The sequence below is a fragment of the Heterodontus francisci genome, chromosome 3, assembly GCF_036365525.1.
Source record: "Heterodontus francisci isolate sHetFra1 chromosome 3, sHetFra1.hap1, whole genome shotgun sequence".
In the NCBI taxonomy this organism is placed as follows: Eukaryota; Metazoa; Chordata; class Chondrichthyes; order Heterodontiformes; family Heterodontidae; genus Heterodontus; species Heterodontus francisci.
Window position 1 is genome coordinate 67,311,505 of NC_090373.1, and position 22,584 is coordinate 67,334,088.

A 22,584-nucleotide genomic window follows, 5' to 3' on the forward strand; every position below is an offset into this window, starting at 1 on the left:
CCTGGATAGAGTGAAGGTGAAGGGTTTATTCACCTTAGCAGAGAGGTCAGTGACAAGGGGGCATAGATTTAAAGTGATTGGTAGAAAAATTAGAGGGGAGAGGAGGAACTTTTTCACCCAGAGTGTGGTAATGGTCTGGAACTCATTGCCTGAAAGGGTAGTTGAGGCAGAGACCCTGAACTTATTCAAAAGGAGTCTGGATATGCACCTCAAGTGCCATAAGCTGCATGTCTACAGATCAAATGCTGGAAGGTGCGATTAGAATAGGTGGATCGTTTTTCGGCCGGCACAGACACGACGGGCCAAGTGGCCTCTTTCTGTGCCTTAAACTTTCTATGATTCTAAGTGCCTTTTGGAAGTCAAGGCACACCACACTGTAGCGTTTTTCAGATACACCTGGCATTATCACTTTTGCCTAGAAATCCAGGAGATTAGTTAGCCAGGATCTTTACCTTCCGACATCATGCCATCTGCCTTTTAATATGTGATTAGACAAATAGATCTCAAATTTACGCCTGATAATTAATTCCAATATTTTACACAGTATTGAAGAAAGACCAACAGATCTAAAGTTGCCCGTATCTGCTTCATCATCCTTTTTGAAAATGGGCATCAATAAATCTATTTTCAATCTACTGATACCTCCCTAGTGATTCCCTCATAATGGCACCAATGTCTCACAAACCTCCTCTGTGACCTCTCCAATGTTCTGGGGTAAACATCACCTATCCATGGGGATTAATTTTCTTTGAGCGTTTGGGTAGTCTAGGACTCCCGACTCATTTATATCAATAATCAATTTTGTTTAGGTTACCTCTACTGAGGGAGGGCATGCTGCACACATCTTCTCTTGTGAATATTTGGAGGAAGTAATCACTTTAAATATGAACTATCTTGCACTCATCTTCAGTTGAAGCCTCCAAGAATTCACTGATGGCCCACAACTCTTTTCTGATTGCCCTCTTACTGAAGTACTGTAAGAATTTATTAACACTCTGGCTTGTGTCTCTTGCTGTGCTTTATTCCATGTCTTGCTCTCTGTCCCTCTGACCGACCTTTTAGCATGTTTCTGCATACTCCTGTATTTGGCCCAGTAGACCCCTTCCTCTTCCTGCCTATAAAATTTGTAAAGTTGGTTCTTCCTTCTGATTAGTTTATTTAATTTAAGATCCTGGTTGCAGCTTTAGTTTTCTCCCCTCTTATTTATTGAGTATATATATTTACAAAGGTAACATACAAAAACTGGACGGCACCCTCAAAAGGACAGCAACCACATAGAAATTAAGTTCAGCAGAATCTGGGTTTCAGAAATACTGAGACCATGGGGCCAGATATATACAGCTTTAAAATGGCTGACTTCAAAGAAATAAGGGAATAGTTTAAGCAAATAAGCAAAGTGGGCAAGTAAACGGTGAGGAGAATGCAAAGGGATATAAATAGGTTAAGTGAGTGGCCATGAAGGTGGCCTATGGAGTATAATGTGGGGAAATGTAAAATTATCCACTTTGGTAGGAAGAACAGAAAAGCAAATTCTTTTTTTTTAAAGTGAGAGATTGGGAAAGGTTAGAGATTTATTTTTATTTTATTTTAATTTTATTTAGAGATACAGCACTGAAACAGGCCCTCCGGCCCACCGAGTCTGTGCTGACCATCAACCACCCATTTATACTAATCCTACATTAATCCCATATTCCCTACCACATCCCCACCATTCTCCTACCACCTACCGACACTAGGGGCAATTTACAACAGCCAATTTACCTATCAACCTGCAAGTCTTTGGCTGTGGGGGGAAACCGGAGCACCCGGCAGAAACCCACGCGGTCACAGGGAGAACTTGCAAACACCGCACAGGCAGTACCCAGAACTGAACCCGGGTCTCTGGAGCTGTGAGGCTGTGGTGCTAACCACTGCGCCGCCCACTGTCTCCTTGTACACGAATTAAGGAGCATTAACATAAAGGTATAGCAAGCAAATAGGGTAACACAAATGGTATGTTAATCTTTATTGCAATGGAGTTGGAGTACAAAAGTAAGGAAGTCTTGCTGCAATTATATAGGACTTTGATGAGACCACATCTGGAGTACTGTGTACAGTTTTTGGTCTCCTTACTCAAGGAAGAATATACTTGTCTTACAGGAGTGCAACAAAGATTCATTGGATTGATTCCTGGTGTGAAAGGGTGGTCATAGGAGGCGAGATCAAGTAGAACAGAGCTATATTCTCTGGAGTTTAAATGAAAGAAAGATTATCGCATTGAAACGTATCAAATTCTTAGAGGGCCTGACAGAGCAGACGCTAAGAGGCTGTTTCCTGTGGCTGGATAATCCAGAATTCAGCATCATTCTCTCAGGATAAGAGGTCAGCCACTTAGGGGATAAGGACAAATTTCTTCATTCAGAGGGTTAATGAATTTTTGGAATTGTCTACTGCAGAGAGCTATGGGTGCTCAGTCGTTGAGTATATTCAAGAAAGAGACTGATTGATTTTTGGCCAAACAGGTGAATCAAGGGATACAGCAAGAAAGTGGAAGGTGAGGCAGATCAGCCATGGTCTTACTGAATGGCGGAGCAGGCTTGAGGGGCCATATGACCTACTCCTGTTCTTATATCTTCTGTTCTTAAATGATTGGAGATGTTATTCAGCAGCACTTCAGCAAAAGACAAGTACATTTTTTTTTAAACACTACAAGTTCAGTCTTTAATACATAATGAAGACAGAGTTTATGCTTAGGGTATAAGTGACTATCCAGGCACAAACTGCGCTCCAGATTGCACTAGCTTTGCAAAGTGAAGTTATGGCTCAGGTTTCTGCCCAAACTCATTTGCATAATCAGAAATGTAAAATCTTCTTGAACCAGCGTAATCGGCAGCATTTCAGAACATAATTGTTTACTTTTTTCTCCCCTCGCATTAAAACTATTCACGGATATATTTAAGGGTGACAACCTGGTGCACTTTTATTAATAGAGCTGAAAATAGGTTCATCTCAGAAAACGCATTTTTAATGAGTGTCGGTTGACCATCTGCGAATATGCCAATTTTAAATAACTGAAAATGACTTCAGAAATTATACAGAACCATTTACTAGTTTGATTGGTGCATACTGATCAATTTTAAATCTTTTTTTAAAAAAGTGCCTACTAGCTCCCTTGCACAAAAAATTGCTTAATTTTAAGAGCCTCCTGGAAGGCCTACAAACAGGCATAATTAGTGGAAACTCACAAAGGTGACTAATTTGATTGGGGGCGGGGGAATTTCTAGTTTTGTGGGTTAGGCCAGCTTGGGGAACATTTTTTTTTAAACAAGCACAAAAGATCGCTGAAATTCTATTTGCAATGAATGTATTTCTTGATCTTTTACAGTGGTTTGGTCGATACTGGGTGAATTGCAAACTCTACCCCCTATCAGACCTACCCAATTGTCGCATTTCTCAAAGTGGAAGTCATGTAATTTCAACTGTACAGAGCACTACAGCTTTTATCCTTCCTCATTAATTTCTACATAAAAGTACAAAAAAGCAAAAACCACATTTGATATACAACAAAGGCAAAGTCTCCCAAGAGTTCAGCAAGTAAACTAATTATAATTTGAATGTTTATTTTCTGCATCTTTGAAGCCATTTTCCCCCATTCTGATCAGCTACTCCCTTGACTTTCTTCCTAAAACTTGATTAATTCAAAGTTGAGATATTTTCTTTGATCATGGTATTTTACAGATTACATAGTACAGGAGAAGGCTCATTGTTCATTACTTATTTTATTCTCTATTCATTATTTTCATCTTTAATTCTTCACAAAAGTAGCCCTGGCACTAGTCTCCAAAAACCAACATTTATCTATGAGCTGGATTTTGGGGTTAGCTGCAAAGTGATAGTGCTCACCACTGACCACAAAGAAAGCCACCCACAAAGATTTCTGTGGCATGGATTTCCCCTTAGTTTGAACCTAGCACCAAGTCAAGGGGATCTCCAGGCATCCAGCAACAGTGGTCCAGCATCAAGATGGGTAAGCAGCCAACCACAACTAAAATATTCTCATAGAAAGCAAACCAGAAAGTTAAATGCACTGATTATGCTTCACCTTTTAGTTATAATTTTACAGACAGCGAAATACATGATTGGGACATACATATGGAATTAAGGTAAAAACTGAAATATCACAATCTTAAAAAAAATTAAAGGTATGTGAAATTTTATCATAATGGAGAAACTTGACATTCCACAAACAAAAATTAGTTTTTTCAGGATCAGACAGGTCTTTCAGCAGTAATTATAAACTCAGTAAACCGTTAAAAACACGGTTATACTTCAGTGAACACGGTGTAACTTTTTCAATGGTTTTTACAGCAATAGCATAAAACAGCACGTTCTCATCAGTTCAGTGATTTGGAATTGACTGCAGTCTGCGGGGACTTCAACAGAGCACCCAATGGAGACGCGTAGAATCACCAACAGCAACTTCTCAGTTTCCATGTTTAACTTCATATGTGCGAACTCCAGAAGTTGCTGTCAGTTTCAGAGGAGTAATGACGGCAAACGCTAACAGCTTCACCGTTGTTACTACCGCAAAATCTGGGCTAATGTCTTTCTTCCTGACACAATGTTTCAAATGCTAGTGGACACAAACTTAAAAATTAGAAAAAAGGAATATCAGGCAGATTTTCTTTGCTCAAAATATTTTTTTAACCCAAAGGGTTAACCCAATTTTTCTTAAGCTACTAGGGAAGGTCCTGCATATGAAGTAAATCAGTTCAACTGCTTACAGTATCAAATTATTTTATTAGAACATAAAATTATTTTGCACTAATGATCACAATTATAGCAAACATTTCAAAGTAGGCAAACGCAACATTATGAGCAATGGAACAGGAAGAACGTACACAATGAGAAAAGGACATTCGTAAAAGAAAAAAGATTAAGGAATGTCGTGATTGCTAAACTAAAATATACTAAAAATCTTAGATTTATACAGACGTCCTGTCAACATACTCCCCATTATGAATTTCTTGGTCCACATTTATGCAAAAAGTGCATGCTGGTCATAGCATGATCACCCATTTCTTGCATACCCTCTCCCCATTCCCACCACACCCCGTGAAGGGGCTGCCGTGCAGTGCAACGGTGATGGTAGGGCTAAGTGCCAGTGTAATCATAGTATTAAAAAAATGACATAAGCAATTTCCATTGTAAACGCAAACACAGTAACTTATAACAGAATTTTTAAAATAAGGACAAAATTGAGTCTGAATTATGTCTAAGCCCCTTAATCCAATTATCTCTATGTCACCTTAGCAGTACACTAGGTCGTGCCTCTCCATTTACAGCACCATAGAAGACCTTCCAGTAACTCACTAAAAGTACAGAGTCAATGGGAAGTTATCAACAGGACTATATGACTAGGATGCCTTTCAAGGGCATTTTACTAGAACTGAAAATACTGCACATCATTGAAATATCTAAAACTCGAAACTTCTGCGAAATTCTGAACACGTAACCTTAAATAGTACATTGATAACATCAGGAGGAGTCAGCAAGAGCAAGAGGATGATTCTTAGACTCTCAGATGGCTCAAAGAATTTAATCAGTGCATAGCTGAGCCATAAAGTCCCAAGACCCTTGCTGTTATCCAGCAAGGGTAGCTAGATAGCGATTGGAAGTCGGATCACTTTTATTCTCTAAGCTGGGGGGTGGGGAGGGGGGAAGGCCAATTGTATTGCCATGACTGGTGCTCTGGCTAAAATCTGACTGTCTCTAAGATCCTAAAGTCAAACTCTGGTCTATGTCAGATTTTAGCCAGAGCACCAGTCATGGCAATACAATTGGCCTTCCCCCAGCTTAGAGAATAAAAGTGATCCAACTTCCAATCGCTATCCAGCTACCCTTGCTGGATGACACTTGAGTGGACATGGAATGAAGAAAGTTTCACACTCATCTGTGATGCCCCCTACAGTCAAATAGCCTGTTTATACATGCTGTCAGGATTTCTCTAGGAACAATGGAGAGTTTGATGAGGTGTTGAAAATTTTGAAGGTGCTATTCTCGATAAGAGGACAAAGGAATTTACAAGCAAATAAATTATTTAACGTGGACCATATGCACAAAACTAAAAACCAAAAGTAAAAATAAATTTAAAACTTCAAAGACTTAAGGGCACAAACATAAAAAGGGAAAAAGTTAAGGTTCCAGATATATCTTTATTTAAATTACACCACAAATACAACCCTACCTGCTGAGCCTTTTCCGACATTTGATGTTTTTTGTTTCACATTTCCAGCATCTGCAGTATTTTGCTTCTTGAGATTAGGATATTTTGTATTCACAGAGCAATGTAACAGAGTGAATATTGGATAACGCATTAAATGCTATGCTAACAGCTTTAAAAAAAAAGAACTGGCCTTCGGGTTAGAATGATCAATAGATGGAGATAACAAAAGGTAGTGTGAACATGAAGTTTCCTAATGTGCTAGCATTATGCAAATCTCATATCAAAGAATAAACTGATCTAGTCTTATGGTATTAAGCTTAGAAAGGGAATTTGCAGTTGCTTGATTTACCTTGTCAGGCAAACAAAATCTTTGTAATATCTTTCCTCAAGCAATTAAATGTATTGGATAGAGAATCTGATCTGTGAAAGAAATGGGTTCAAAGGGACAAATAACTTGTCCAGTGCTCCACGATTTCTTGTGTACTTAACCTGCGTCCAAAGTTTTGCATAAAAACTTCTTTTTTTTCCCCCATACAATATAGGGCAACTGTTTTCACTTAAACAGTTAACTGCGCCCGAGGAGGATGGGTGCAGCAAAACTGTTCACATTGCGGCTGTAGGGAATGAGTGTGTAGTTGTAGAAAATATTACGAGGCTGTGTGAAAAGAGTTTAATATTGAACGTTGATTTAATTACTCAAACCTATAAATGAAATTCTGGAGCAGGTTCAAAAATCAGCAATGCCAATAATTTCCACCATTTTATTCCTATTACCCATATAAGCATATTGGCAAAACATTGCTGCACTGTAGCTTGAAAGGTAACACTATAGTAAAATTGAAGACATTTACACTATCAGCATTTTGCTCAAGAACTGATGGTACAACTGAAAACCAGAGTGGTATCCCTTCCCAAAAAAAAAATCAGAAGAATCAGAAATATGTCGGAAATGTGCCAAAAAAATGAAGTGAACTTGTCCGGCAAAATACAATCCAACAGAGGTCTATTTTTTTTTTAAACTACCATGTCACAGACTTATCTCAGAACATATCAATAATGTAAATGGCTGAAACACACCAGTCCAGCAAATTTCCTGAAATCAGATATGTAATCCAAAACTTCTGCCAATATAAAAATTTGAAAAATGTAATTAGCATACACTGCAGGTTTCTTGAACATTATATTCTCGATTAATTCAGTCATGTATATTTCTGACAAAACCTCCTACAACTTAGTGCTATCCAAGGAAACACAATTTATACCCATACTACCTAACAGTAAGTGGCAAGTCCACAAATAGGATATTGCATCTCTAATAGGTGTTATCTTCTCTGATTTATTATCCAACTTGTGTAAAGACACAGATACATAAAATAATAGTGACTGGTCCAATAACTTATTTACTCTAGAGTCATTATTCAGGTCAAGCTTGAAAGTGTTACACAACAATGTACATGCAAACATGCAATGCATGACAATAGCTAACAATTCAGATGTTTGAATTAGCTTATTAGGCAAAGTGGAATAAAGATGCATAACAAGGAGCCATGGGATAAGAATTAGCTGTCATGAATTAGAAATAAAAAAATCATATCTGAGTCATGGTCAATATCAACAGTGAGATAGGGATAACATTCCACTACGTTTAATTGTGTATTTTTTTACTAGTAGATGGGCAATTAAATAAAAATTATAAATAAATAGTAAAGTACATTAAATAGGAACTAATTTCACACAGTTTGCAAAGCAATTTCAGTGATAACACTGTAAATTCCCCCCCTTGATCTCATTTTTATCTGCATGGGAGATATTATTACATGTGGTATGATTATTCCTACACAATGAGTGTTCTCAGCTAAACAAACAAAATGCCCAAGGGTTCATTTTAAACCCCAATGACAACAACTACTTGTATGTATATAGCACCATTAAAATTTGGCACTGAGCAACATAAGGAGACATTAGGACAGATGACCAAAAGCTTGGTCAAAGAAGCACATTTTCAAAAGCGTCTTAAAGACAGGTAATTCCAGAGCTTAGGGCCGAGACAGCTGAAGGCACGGCTAAGAAAGGTGGAGCACTTAAAGTCGGGGATGTGCAAGAGGCCAGAATTGGAGGAGCACAGACATTTGAGGGTTATAGGGCTGGAGGTGGTTACAGGGATAGGGAGGACCAAGGCCGTGGAGGGAACTGAAAACAACCGCGGAAATTTTTAAATCGAGGTGTTGCTCAACCAGCAAGCACAAGGTGATAGGTGAAGGGAACTTGGGAGTTAGGATATGAGAAGCAGAGTTTTGGATGCCCTTAAGCTTATGCAGGGTGTCAAATGGGAGACCAGCCAGCAGTATGTTGGAATAGACAAGTCAAGAGGTTACAAAGGCATGGATGAGAGTTTCAGCAGGAGATGAGCTAAGGAGGGGTACCACTTGCAATGTTACAGAGGTGGTAGTAGGCAATCTTAACAATGGTGCATGTATGCAGTCAAAAGCCTACCTTGTGGTCAAATATGACACCAAGGTTGCGATCAGTATGGCTCAGCCTCAGTTGCCAGGGAGTGGGATGAAATCAGTGGCTAGAGAACAGAGTTTGTGGCGGTGACCGAAGACAATAGCTTCAGTCTTTCCAATACTTCATTGCTTTTGATTGTCCAGTACCGGATATCGAACAAGCAGCCTGACACTTCAGAGACAGAGGGAGGGGTCAAGAAAGGTGTTGGTCAGGTAGAACTAGGAGTCCTCAGTGTACAAAGATGTGGAAACATGTAAAAATGAGACCAACATTCAAAAAAAGAAAATATGGATCAAACAGTAAATGAAGAGATACAAATGACAATGAGAAGAGGCTGGCACATTAGTGTGTATGAGAATGACAAACCTAAGAAGAATAGTTAGGAGGTAAGAAAGTCCTTTTCCAATGATGAGATACACATGGAAGCCATACAGGTTGAAACTGGTCATATGAGAAAAGATGAAGAAAACATGTTTGAAAGGGTTGATGAAATTGAAGTCGGGTGTGATGGAGCGATGTTGAAGAGTTACAGGAAAGGGAACATGTTATAAAACTTCATTACCTGCTGAAATTTTGAATGAAGCAAATAAACTGCATAAATGCAGGAAAGGCTACAGTGAATCCTCAATTATAGTAAATTCTAAATTAAAGGCAGTCTACTTAAACTGTTATATATATCATTTTAGTGCTGAGCTTATACAGAGATCAGCACAAATCCACTAACAATGCACTAAAAATATTTAAATCTACAAACAAACTAAGGCTAGTATACAACCTAGTATAAGGCTGTTTGCTCCAATTTAACAGCTGGAACCGACAATGCACCATAAACTTAATCTAAGTGCCAACATGTCCTATTCCCCCCATCCCCACCTCCTCCCCCTCCCGTAGGACATAACATTTTCACTTGTAATTAAATTTCAGCGTGCAGTGGGGCAAAGCAGCTAACACACGAAGCACAACTCCTCCAAAAGCCCAGATGATCATTGTACATAGACCTCAGCATGCAGTGACACCCCCAAAATGAGAAAACCATAGGGCCTCCGATCACAAGAGGACAACCTAGTATATGTATGCAAGGTAATATTGCTCAGAGCACCCAATTTGCAAAGCAGTACCAGTGGTGCTGTTGCACAGCATTACCTCCCTAAAATAAAAACAGAAATGCTGAAATATTATTTCCCTAAATCTGTAGGCCATCATTTACCCATTTAGAAAAGGTCTTCAGACTATATTTATTTCAACGTGACAAATATTGCTGCTGGATACATGTAACCAGACACTGACAATCAGCTTTAATCTATTCTGCTCATCTCTAGGCAACAAGAAATGCCACTGTGGCAAAATGAGATCAATGCATTGCCTTGCCCATGTTAAGATCTGCAGCAATGTCAATGCTCTGCAGATCATAACAGTGCCCAAAATGAAACCATACTGTTCTGATTTAAAGCTGGCAGAATGGGCAGAAGTTAACGCGCACAAGGCTCTCATAAAACTTCAGTAGAGGCTACAATAATTGGGTGTGTATTGAGGGGGGGGGGGGGGGGGGGGGAAGAGAGATCACATTAAGCCATGCGGCTACACTGGGGTAACGGGCACCAAGCCATCCCTCAATCTGTGAGCCCACTTAATGCACTTTCCCCGGAGTCGTTTCATTAACATCGTGCCAGCAAGCCTCAAGAAGCGGATCAGTCCAGTTCTTCTTCCCACACAGCGAACTCTGCGCTCTCAATCACTACTTTCCTTCCCACGACAGGCTACTGGAACTGGGATGGGAGTGAGGTGGGGGGAAATAAACACCCCTTACCCGTGTCTGCTTGCACTGCCCCGAAACCTCACGTTGCAACCATCAGTGTTTGACATGTATATCCGCGCCCGCCAGCAATTCCTTTCCTTTTTCTGCTGCTTGTTAACGGTGCTGAGCTCCAGCTCTCAACCCTCTGCAGTCGCTGCACAGACACAGTGCGCGAGCCCTGCCCCGGCCCCGGGAATCCGCCCAGTTCCCCTCCCATTGGCCCAGGAGCCGTCTGATTGACAGTTCCCCCGCCCCGCGCTCCCAGGGACTGGAGTCCCAGAAAGACACAGCACAGCAGCAGAGTAATCAACCAGACACTCCACCCAGAGGCTTTCCTTACCGGGGGGGGGGGGGGGAATTACACGTCATGATGGTTGCACCAATTATTTCACCACAGTTATCGAACTACTCAGCTGCAATCATGTGGATCAGAACGCGGAACCTGTTAATAAGCAATGCTGACATTTTGTGGAAGTGTTTTTTTTGCCAAAAAAGCAAAGGTCTTTCTCAGGCTGGCTCCTATGGAGACTGACTGAGGATTCATTTGTAGCACCATCTTGTGGCAGCGCTGTGCAGCAATCGCTCCTATCGCTAATGAAATTTCGTAATAAATGGTTGATGTTCAGAATTTGTGTTCCTAATCAAGATTTCATTGGCTGCCCTATGAATACTGCTAATCCATTTGTCTGTTATTGAAAGGACGAGCAAATGAAATATTTCTGATGAAAGGTCATCGACCTGAAACGTTAACCTCACCTTTTCCTTTTCTCCACACATGCTGCCTGATCTGCTGAGTAGTTGTAGCTTTTTCTGGTTTTATTTCAAATCTCCAGGGACTGGAATATTTTGCTTTTACCAAGCTAAATATTTTCTTCTCGACCAAATTATAACATAAACAAATATAAAATCGAGTAATTAACCCAATTTTTCTTTATTAAACTTAGTGAAATTGCAATTGTAAAGCATTAGCACAAAAGGACTGCAACAATAAGCATCCCACACGCACACGAAATATAATTGAGGTGCTAACTGGGAGTGAAATCACATCTCTTAATTCGAACACAGCACTTTGATCCTTGTCCTGTATGCAGAGGAATCCTATTATCCATATCTACGATCTGTACCTCAGTTCCTTGAATCCAATCTGAGCAAATAGAATTTTAATTACAACATCCCCATATGTACTGCATACTGTAACCACATTAATCATGTCTCTAATACATAGTGCAGCCCATTGCTGTGGGTCTCAACTCTGATGCTGAATCTGATTAGAACGCAACATCTGGGTCAACTTAGCTCTGTAATTTCTTTGTATGCTGAACTAGACTGGAGCCCTGATCCTATTTTGGCTTTGCTCTGTTTGGTGCACTGTATTTTAACTCTGCCTTTGTGACCTTCATTCCAGTTAGCCACTATGATTTGGTAATGAAATGAGGTAATAATAGAGCATTTCTGTCTGTGCCTACTGGTGATTGCAGTTCCAAGCCCATTATTATTTCCTGCTTGCTGGAACTCAGTTGTTGTGTCAGATACTGGTTTCCAGTCTTTCCTAGGAGCTTAAAATAGGATTTCCTCTTGCTTCGGTTTACGGTGAAAGTATTTTAGTGTAATGCTATTTTTAGGGATGTTCAGAGTTCAGGCTCATTACTTGCCTAAGTCCCATTGCAGAAATATAGGAATCTTTGCTTCCTCTGTGCACATCTCCCAAGTCCAAAGCCATTGCGCCTTTATTTTTGACAAATTGACGTGAGGTTTGACATTGCTACTAAAATAAGTTTGCTTCTGCTTTGCAGAGCTCATGGATATGCAAGTCACTATTATAGTATATATGAGTCAATCACTGTGGCACTGCATAGAGTCAAAAACAAGTGCAGCTGGGTCACAAATGGGTGATATTTGTACCAAGGTATACAGATGTAATTCAGTCTCCAACTTAAAGTCTGTCCTCATATATTCTGTCCTCATTTTTATATTGTTTTTATAAATTCCTATGTCCACATTTATAAGGAAAATTGCCTGGACAAACTTAATGTGTTTCCCGACATTGCAACAGTGATTACACTTCAAAAGTACTTCATTGGCTGTAAAGCGCTTTAGGGTGCCCTGAGGTCATAAAAGACGCTATCAAAATGCAAGTTCTTTTGTTCTATTATGCTGCTATTACACCATCTTGTCAGTATTGCTGCAGTGCCTCTACTGGGGTAGGGCGTAATTACAGTGTGACAAATTTTCACAGAAACCTTCTGTTATAGATACGGACACAGGATCATATCATGGAAAAATTGACAGGAAGTGTGTGCAGACATAAGACTTCTAGTATATTTCTAGTTGATCTCCTGTTGCACTGCAGATGGGGAGTCAAAATCAAGTGCAGTCTTTAGAGCAAGCAGGATTGGAGGATGAAGGGACAATTGGACCAAGGCAGAGAGATGTAAAGGGTAACAGTTTTATTAAATTGTTTTGCTGGGTCCCATTTTTCATCATTTTAAATCCTTCCAATTTGTTAGGATTTTACTTCACTCTATTTTTCTCACCTCATACTGCTCCTGATTTCACAGGACTATCGGGACTGATTGTTAAAAATTTTTTACTCCTTTAGTTTAATCTTTCCTTTTCCTACTCCAGATTTCTTATAACATTTCCTTCTACTGTTTTTCATCAACTTATGCTGCTATGGATTTTTTAAGAAGCTTTTTTTAGTGCAACTGATCTCTCCAAAAGAATTGTGTGCAAGCTCTGTCACAGATTTACCATCTTGGTTGTTATACATGTTTAAAGTCCCTGATTTTTGTAGCATTTTACTGCCAATATTTTCAGAATGATCCACCTTGTAAAACTCTTCATTTTATTCAATCACCAATAGGTACAGAGAGGATCGCTCTATCACTAACTGATTCCATTACCAAATCTGAGTGGAATTAGGGCCAGAAAGGCGGAGTTAAAATGCAATGAGTCAAGCCTGGCAAAGCCAACATATTGTATTCTTTTTGATTCATTCTTGGGCTTTGGGCATCGCTGGCAAGGCCAACATTTATTGGCCATTCCCAGTTGCCTTTAAGAAGGTGGTGGTAGGTCTTCTTCTTGAACTGCTGCAGTCTGTGTAGTGAGGTACTCCCACAATGCTGTTTAGTAAGCATTTCCAGGAATTTGACCCAATGGCTGTGAAGGAATGCTGATATATGTCCAAATCGGGATGTTGTGTGACTTGACAGGGAACTTGGAGGTAATTGTGTTCCCATGTACCTGTCTTTCTAGGCGATAAGGGTTGTGAGTTTGGGAGATGCTGCCAAAAAAAGCCTTGGGGAGTTGCTGCAGTGCATCTTGTAGATAGTACAAATTGTAGCCACGTTGCGCGGTGGTGAAGGGACTGGATGATTAAGCTGGTGGATGGGGTGTCAATTAGGTGGAGTGCTTTGTCCTGGATGGTGTTGAACTTCTTGAGTGTTGTTGCAGCTGCACTCATCAGGCAAGTGGAGAGTATTCCATCACACACCTGATTTGTGCCTTATAGATGGTGAAGATGCTTTCGGGAGTCAGGAGGTGAACCAAGCCTTCAAATACCCAGTCTCTGACCAGCTCTATTAGCCACAGCATTTATGTGGCTGATCCAGTTCAGTTTCTGGTAAATGGTCAACTTTTGTGTCCATGTTTGGAGCCAGGATGTAATAAGATCTTGAGCTGAGTTGTCCTGGCAAATCCCATTGCATCAGAGTTTCAGTCTAGTCCATGCTTCCAATCTTTTTCAGATCTTACGAACACAGTTTTGCTTTAAGAAAGATAGCAATAGAGTGGATATACATAAAGGGAGCCAGTCACATTATAACACATAAAATTTGAAATTCCTATCATAGCACCACATCCAAGCACGACAAAAATTCCAGGCAAATATGACCCTTTTATAATGAATTTTCTCACAGCGTTTTCAAAACATTTTTAAATCTAATGTGCTGACCCAGTTATGGATTTTAATATTGCTCTAGTCAAAAAAAACAGTCCCACTGGCATCTCTCGCCATTAGAGAGAGATAGTTGATGATATATAGCTTGAGGGTCACCACTCCTCATGCATGGGTAAGGCAAGGAGGCAGGCCTCCATGAGATACCACAGCTAGTACAGGGATTGAACCCATGCTGTTGGTGTTTTTTCTGCATCACACTCCAACTGAGCTAACCAACCCCCCAATATACAATACAGATAAATATTAAATAGACAATATATGACTTTGCTTCTTGTCATTTTGAGATGGACTAGTTATAGAGGCCCCCTCTCTATTGATAATGTTACCCTAATAAAACAAAACTAACACAATAAAATTTAGTTCAAACACCTCCACTGCACAGTCACACACACTCTCTCCCACACAGCTTTTCACCAATCCACCTCCCTGCATCCAGTCCTCCGACATTTACACAATGAACCAGAGTCAACATTTCATCTGCCCACAGTTGTTCACCCATTAGTTTCATCTATTAACACAATAAGGCAATCTCTCACCCACACACCGAGTCACGAATCCAGTCAATTACACTTAAGATCACCACAATCACGAATGTGCAATGTACCTACCTGCATTGTTACGGATATGGTATCACACATTTAATTATAATCTACGCAAGAAGATGAATTTTTACTCAACTTAACCAGTTAATACTATAGATCCTGGACCACAAATTAATTGTAGCTTTAGATCTTGCACAACAGTATCAATGTACTTCAGATCCTATGCCTTGTAATATCTTCAAATAGCAACAGCAATGTGTATCTGCAATGATAAGAATCTGCCAATATACATTCCTAGCTTTATTAATATTACAACTAATACATTTTAGAAAATTTAAAGCACTAATAATCCCATCTTTAGGAAAAGAAGATGAACATAAACCACTTGGAATTTCACTTGTTTTGTCATTTATCTGAATCCATTGCTTGGATTGTTTCCTTGTAACTCAATGAGCTGTTTCCTTCAGAGCAAGTAATCAAGTTGAGTGTAAAACAAAAATACTTAAATATTTTCACTTAGTAGCCAGCAGAAAGATTATATGCCTCTTCTAAGCAACCAGTCATAATGTACTATTACTGAGTCTGAAGAGATACTTGATTTCCACAATCCTACTGTAATATGTATACTATAAATAATTAGAAAGGGAAAGCGATTCAATGGAATAAACATAAGAACATACAGAAATAAGTTAAGGGGGTAGTCTGAGGAGCAAAGAGAGAACTAGAAAAAGCATAGCAGCAGAGACTAAGCACGACAATAAGGAATTTTTTCAGTACTACAACAGTAAGAGGGCAGTCATTCCTGTGCCAACAGTCTCAAAACTGAGAATAAACACAAAATAATAAATATTCTGAATGACTACTTCCTCCAGTTATTCACAAGGGACTACAAGAGTAACATGCTCTCTCCAAACAGTAATCCAAGTAAATTTGATGACATTGATATGAATGAGATAGAAGCCATAGGTAGACTATAAGGGCTCAAAAATTATGAGAAATAGAAGTATTTATGTAGTGCTGAAAGAGACTAGGAGGTTAGGGTACTGACAATTTTCATGAGGGAGTTACTGGGCATTGGGGAGGTACCAGTTGATTAAAACGGGCCAGTTTGGTGCTATATTCAAAAAGGGCAACAAAATAGACACAAGTATCTACAGATCTCATTGTCTCACTTCCATTCCCTGTAAAATAATGACATTGGTTATTAGGTGTAAATTTGAGGAATATCTCTGCAATAATTTGCTGGTAAACAGCAATCAATATGGATTCAGAAAGGGCAGATTGTGCACTGAAATCTTCACAACTTCTCTGAGGAAGTGATATTGCTTACATCTTATACTAAACTACCTATTGTTATCAAGTATATATTTTTCCCTGTTAGGTAATGGGGTTATCCAACTACAATCTCCAGGAATTTCTCATAAATTTAATACATTTTTAACAAGTGTCAGGTAAACCTTTGTCAATTTTTATCTGCACTTTCTTAAATATTCATAGGTAAGTGTTTACTGGGCCTAGTGCCTCATCTGGACATGAACCTGATTTAATCCCATATTACAGAATGATTCTAAAATTAATTATGAGTTCATCACCCATAAGGTAGCTTTCTCAATTATTGGATAAAAATGGTCTTGCACTGTTACCCATTGAAAATATTCGATACAGTTTGATTTTTTTTTGTTGCCGATTGGTCTTCAACTGGCTCTTTTCTGCACACAACCATGGATCATTTTTCATATGGCTGAAGAATACTAATTAAGAGGACTGCTTGTAAATTTAATATATCCAATATTTTGCCAGTTCCTAATGAATGCAACTCCACAACAAAAATGCCCATCTATTAGCATTAATCATCTCTAATTTTGCTTTCTCTCTCAAATTGTTACAAGACTAATCAGTGCACCAAACAGAAATAATGCATTATTCTAGCTATGTTCCTAACCAACGTATACCTAACTTTGGGATGATCAATGCTGATATTTATTGCTTTGTACATCACTGACATCTTTGTTTTCAGGAACACAAAAGTGTTAATCATTCAAGCACTGATGTCACCCAGAGTAATTTCTAGTTTTTATGATTGTTTGGAAAGTTGGAGGCCAATGGTGATCTTTTTTGGGGGAAGGGAGAGGAATAGAAGATGCAACCTACAGAAACATATGTATTGTAACTCTGATAATCCTAATCTGGATACCTGTCTTAATATTACATTATTCCATTTAAGGTCCATAATTTGCAGCCTGATGGCAACATTAGCCTAGCAGTAATTAGATTTTTTCCTTTAGCTTTCAAAACCATATTATTACAATCAGGTGTCTGCAAATAATAATGGAAGAATCATTTAAACGCCATAACATATTATTGTAATATTCGTCCCTTAGTTCATGAGTGGCAGAGTTCCATGTTATTCACAGAATAATTGCTGACAATCAGTGATCAGCTCATCAATTTATTATCTGCTGCTGCAGAAGAAAAGGTAATTTGAGGAATCCAATAAATCACTGACAATTAGACCTTTGCACTATAGAGCTTTGCAACATCTCTTGGCACTCATTTTTTTGTTGTGAAGAATTTATGTTCAGATCTGTGGGCTCTCCCAGCAAGCAGAAATTGCACACAAATAGATTGGGTACATTAATATTCCACAGCCAAATGAAAGGGTTTTAAGGGTTGCAGTCTAACAGCGACAGTAGTCTTGCTGAAATGTAGCTCTGCTGTGGAAGCTTTCATTAATAAGGCGACCAGTCACAGGGGTGAACTGATCATGCTCTTTTATGGATGTCACAGGGACATTATGACAAGATCTTTCAGGATACAACTAGACATTGTGATAAAATATGGCAGGGTACAACTATAATTTTTTAGTGTGCAGTTATTTTTCTGTTGACATGGGAAATCATATTATTTTCCTAGATTATCAGGGGCCTGTAAATCGTCTTCAAGCATGATCTCAGATATACATTAAAAAGAAAACTGTAAATGCTGCAAATCTGAAATAAAAACATAAAATCCTGGATTTACACAATACACAATCTACAAACAGAAAAATGGATTAACATTCCATCGTCAGAATTGGAAACTGGAAGATAATTAAATTCGTAAATGGACAGGAAAAAAGGGAGCAGAGAACAACAAAAAGAGCCGTGAATCAAGAATTTTGACTCCAATCATTAAAAATATATACTTTTTTGAAAATTTTGGGAAGGTGAAAACCGGTGGCTATTATAGGAGGGTCATCTCAGTGAGGCAATTGAAACGGCATTAAAAGAATATAAAGGTAGGAAATATTGAAGACAGTTAAAGGCGTCAGAAAGATATAGAGAAATAAAAGCAAGAAAATGGGAGAGTTAAAAAGGAAAAAAAATTGTATAGATCTGAAATAAAAACAGAAAATACTGGCAAGATATTGCACCCAACAAATTTGTTAGATCACAAAGCCGATTTTGTAGCTGTCCACACCAATAAGTTGGCGCACAAATCTAACTTCATTAAGTGTGCCCAACAAATGGTTCAATACATCATAATCATGGAGCATAGATAACTGTAATAACAGCAGTGAGAGAATTTTTTAAAACTTACCTACATTCTTCACACAAAGCTTCCACGTTATTTGATGTTCTCAACTTCTCTGTCCATCCAGTTAAGAGGGGCAGTACTGTGCCATCCAATTTATAGCAATAGTATGGCACTGGTGACTAAATTTATCAATTCCATTGGGTTTGGGTTGAACAAATTCTGTGTGATCACTCTCATGAAAAGAAGCCATGTCAGAATGATCACTGTCATTTTAGTTCTCTTTTTCTATTTTTGTAGTTGTTGACTTTGAATTCCAAGTTTTTGCAATGCTGTGAATATCAAAACTGTCTCTTTATTTGAAATTTCTTGTGCTTTCACAATTAGCAAAAGCAAATTGTCTAAATTTTATGTGGGCGCTATTCAAAAACATAGGTGTTGTGCAGCTTAAAGTGGACTCCTGAAATGACAGATGAAATATCTGCTCTGCTGCGTATTCAGCCACACTGGACTGCCAAATGGTGATATGTAACTTTTGACCTGCTTTTACTAATTCCCACTTAATAAACAGGCAAAATGACATGGAGTACTATTCTTTGTAAATGCAATGGAAATGAATTACACTGCACAATCTTTTTGCACTGATTTCCTTTCATTTACCTGTAGGCAGGAAATAATGGGAAAACCTAAGTGATTTAAATGACCTGAAAACACAAAGGGACATTGTTTTGGAACACTTAGATTAATTTATGAGAGAAGTTTTTGCTTTTCCTTGGGATTAGTGACCCTTATGGATATTAAAGAGATTACTCAAGTGCATCTCTCCTTGTAAGCACAAACAGAAAGGATTAAACATTTAAGTAAATGCTTGTCAGTGAAACAATATAACATTGGCTGGAATTTTACCTCCACAAAATAGGTGCCCTCCAAGGCAGCCGAGGCAAAAAATGGCGGGCCAAGATGTCGGGTCGGATCCCCGACGTCATGATGCTCAATCCCCATTTTACGTAGGTCGGATGGCAGGTGAGATTGAGGTGCCACTCGCCATCAGCTTTGCAGCAATTAAGGGCCAATTGAGGTAGTCTACAATCCAATTGCCAGCCACGTTAAGTCAGCTGTCACATTTTACATCTGTCAAAACAAGTGAAAGGGGTGTCAGGAACCCAGCAGCTTTAAAAGAGCGGCAACCAGTGTATCTGTGAAGGAGTTGGAGGTACTGGATTTTTCATTACTCTCTGATAGATTTTTGCGCTGTTTTGAAAGTTGGGGCTGTTTTTGCTGCTTCACCAGGGTTCATCTGAGTGTTTGAAATGCCTGGTAGGGCCACAGCAGCACTGATTTATTCTGTGTAGGCGAGGTGGGTTGTGAGTGCCTGTCCTTGCAGCAGGCTGCAAATACCTGTCCTCATAACATCTCTGGGACACTGCAGTCATGGGATTTGTCCACTCTGGAGGCGGCTCATCTAGTGAGGAAGAGAACGCCACAAGGAGAAATAGGAGGACAAGTGGCCAGGGAAATCAGCAACCTGCTGGCCAAGTGAAGCCTGGTAATGGGGGAGGGGCAGAAGGTCACAGCGTGCGCCAGGAGCAACCACCTGTGAGGAGACGAGCCTACCCAGCAGGCAGGGTTGAATGTTCTGCAAATGTCAGAGCTCCAGTGCCAAAGGAGACTGCACCTGTCCCGAGAGACTATCACATAGCTTCCAACTGCGTGGGTGGCATCCAATGCCGGTCGCACTAAAGCTAACAGTCACTCTAAACTTCTACGCATCAGGCTCCTTCCAGGCTTCATCAGGAGACATGTGCGGAGTCTCGCAGTCATCAGCACATCACTGCATTAAGATGGTAACTGATACCATAGTCAGGCGTACCAACCAGTTCATCAAGTTCCAGACGGACTCCGCCAGTCAGGCCAAGTCAGCCAGAGGCTTCAGCGCCATCGCTGGGTTCTCCATGGTCCAAGGTGCTATTGACTGCACACATGTGACCATTAGAGCATCTACAGGTCAGTCAGGGGCCTTCACTAATCGAAAGGGCTTTCACTCAATGAATGTGTAACTTGTCTGTGACCACCGTAAGGGTATATTGTAGGTGTGTGCTTGTTATCCTGGAAGCAGTAACAACGCATTCATTCTCCGGATCACTCAGGTGCCAGCACTATTCAGTCCCTCCAAGTGCTTGCAAGGATGGATACTTGGCGACAGGGGTTACCCACTGAAGACATGGCTGATGACACCAGTGAGAAACCCATGGAATGAAGCAGAGGAACAGTAAAATGCGAGCTATGCAACCACCAGAGTCACCAGAGAGACTTTGTTCAATGCGAGGCATCCTCAGACGAGGATGGTGAAATGGCTGAGGAAGAGGGGGAGCAGCCACCTGAACGGCAGGGGGAGGGAGCTGGAGGTTTGCGGGAGTTTAGTGCAAGGGAGGCCTGGGAGGCTCGAATACTCAGGCGTTTCTCCTGAAGGGAGGCTCATCACCCAGTGACTGACATGGCAGTCTGAAATGAGGCATTCACATCAGCTGGAAACACAGAAGTACCTGCAGGTGGAAATCTCAGTCGCAACGGCCCATCTTTCCCTCAAACACCACAAGGCCCGAATGTGCCACCTCCCCAAGTCTCCATCTCATGCAGAACAACCAGATTGCCTAAAACATCAGCATTGACTTGTGACAGATGAAAATGCCAAGTGAAAAATTTAATAATTTTTAGTGAGTTATAACAGCAAATAAATATTTACAAATTACGCCAGTGACCCCTCAGTTATTGTGATTGCTTAAAACGTTTGTGAGTGCTCATGCATGTGGACGACCCCTCTCCGCCAGCCACGGCAGAGGCAGGTGGCTGTTCAGGATGCCCCGTGGTTTTGGATGACTTTCGCGGGCGTCCTCTGCCTGCCCGAGGCCATGCGGGCTCCGGCATGTTAAGGTGACCCTGAGCAGTCTCAGGACCACCCTCTGACACCCTGGGAGTATGAGGTGCTGATGTTACTGGCGGAGGGGATAAGCAGCTGCTGAATGCATTGGGAATGCCCTGAGAGGAGCCCCCATATGCATTCCGCTGTTGCTCCTGTGCCCCCTCGAGGCTCAATTGGGCCTCCCTGCGGATCTCAGAGGGATGAGCAGCTTCTGGATGTCACAGGAGCCTCATAGACAGCTCGCTAAGGCAATGGTCCATGGAGCTTCACTTTCTCTGTGAGGTTCTGCAGGTCCTCCAGGATTGGGCCTTGCACAGCAGCCGACAATCTGTCAATGGAGGAAGCCAGATGCACAGTGGACAGGGACTGTGTGTTACTCATGGCCTGGATGGAGATCTCCAAAGTCAGAGCCAGAACAAGCAATGTCTCTGGTAACTCTGCCAGATCTCCACGCACTGCACGCTGCACCTGCAGCATCTCCCGCCAAATAGATATCATCAGAGGCTCATCAGCAGCATGAGGCTCAGCATCAGTGTGGCCTCCCACAGTCCTTCGAGTGTCAGAGGCATCGGCCGATACTGCCTCTGGCAGCTGGCCCAGCATGTGGGGTGCTGGCACCAAGTTGCAATCACGAATCTGAGGAGGCACACATCCCAACCTAGGTTACTGTCTCTGAGCTGGCGCTTGGTGAGGGGAAAGGATGTGCTACTGCACCCTCTGACGTCCACTCCTCCTCCTCCTCAGAGGTGGACGAATATGCCCCGGAGACGCTGCCTGGCCGCTGCTATGTTTCACCTGCAGGGGAAAAATGAATGATCAATTGTGATCAACACTCCTGACTGAAGGACATATCATTGACTGCAATGTGGCCACATGTGTGTGACTTTGACCTTGCGAACAACTTTCATTGCTTGATCCAAGCCGTCCCCCCCACCACCTGCCCCTCAACCACACTCTGGGGAACTCACCCTCCTGACCATGTGCTCTGGCCTCACCATCAGCTACTGAGTGTCCTCTGTCCTCTCCTGCAAGCATCAATACATCCTCCTCCGCTCTGATGAGAAAGGCAAGGTTGACCACCCCACCGCCAGTCCGGGCCTTCTCTCGGGCATTCTGTGCCCTGTTCCGGGAGCCGAACGGAGT

General features: G+C 40.7%; 1 protein-coding gene across 6 annotated transcripts in view; it reads right to left on the bottom strand.

Moving 5' to 3' along the window:
• The window catches only part of LOC137356928 (CYFIP-related Rac1 interactor A), a 265,894-nt gene extending 255,191 nt beyond the window's left edge, over positions 1 to 10,703 (bottom strand). For all 6 annotated transcript variants that reach the window (XM_068022838.1, XM_068022813.1, XM_068022804.1 and 3 more), the window contains exon 1: positions 10,521 to 10,703. The gene's annotated coding sequence lies outside the window, so the exon portion shown is untranslated. The remainder of the gene's footprint in view (positions 1 to 10,520) is intronic.
• Positions 10,704 to 22,584: the final 11,881 nt, after the last annotated feature.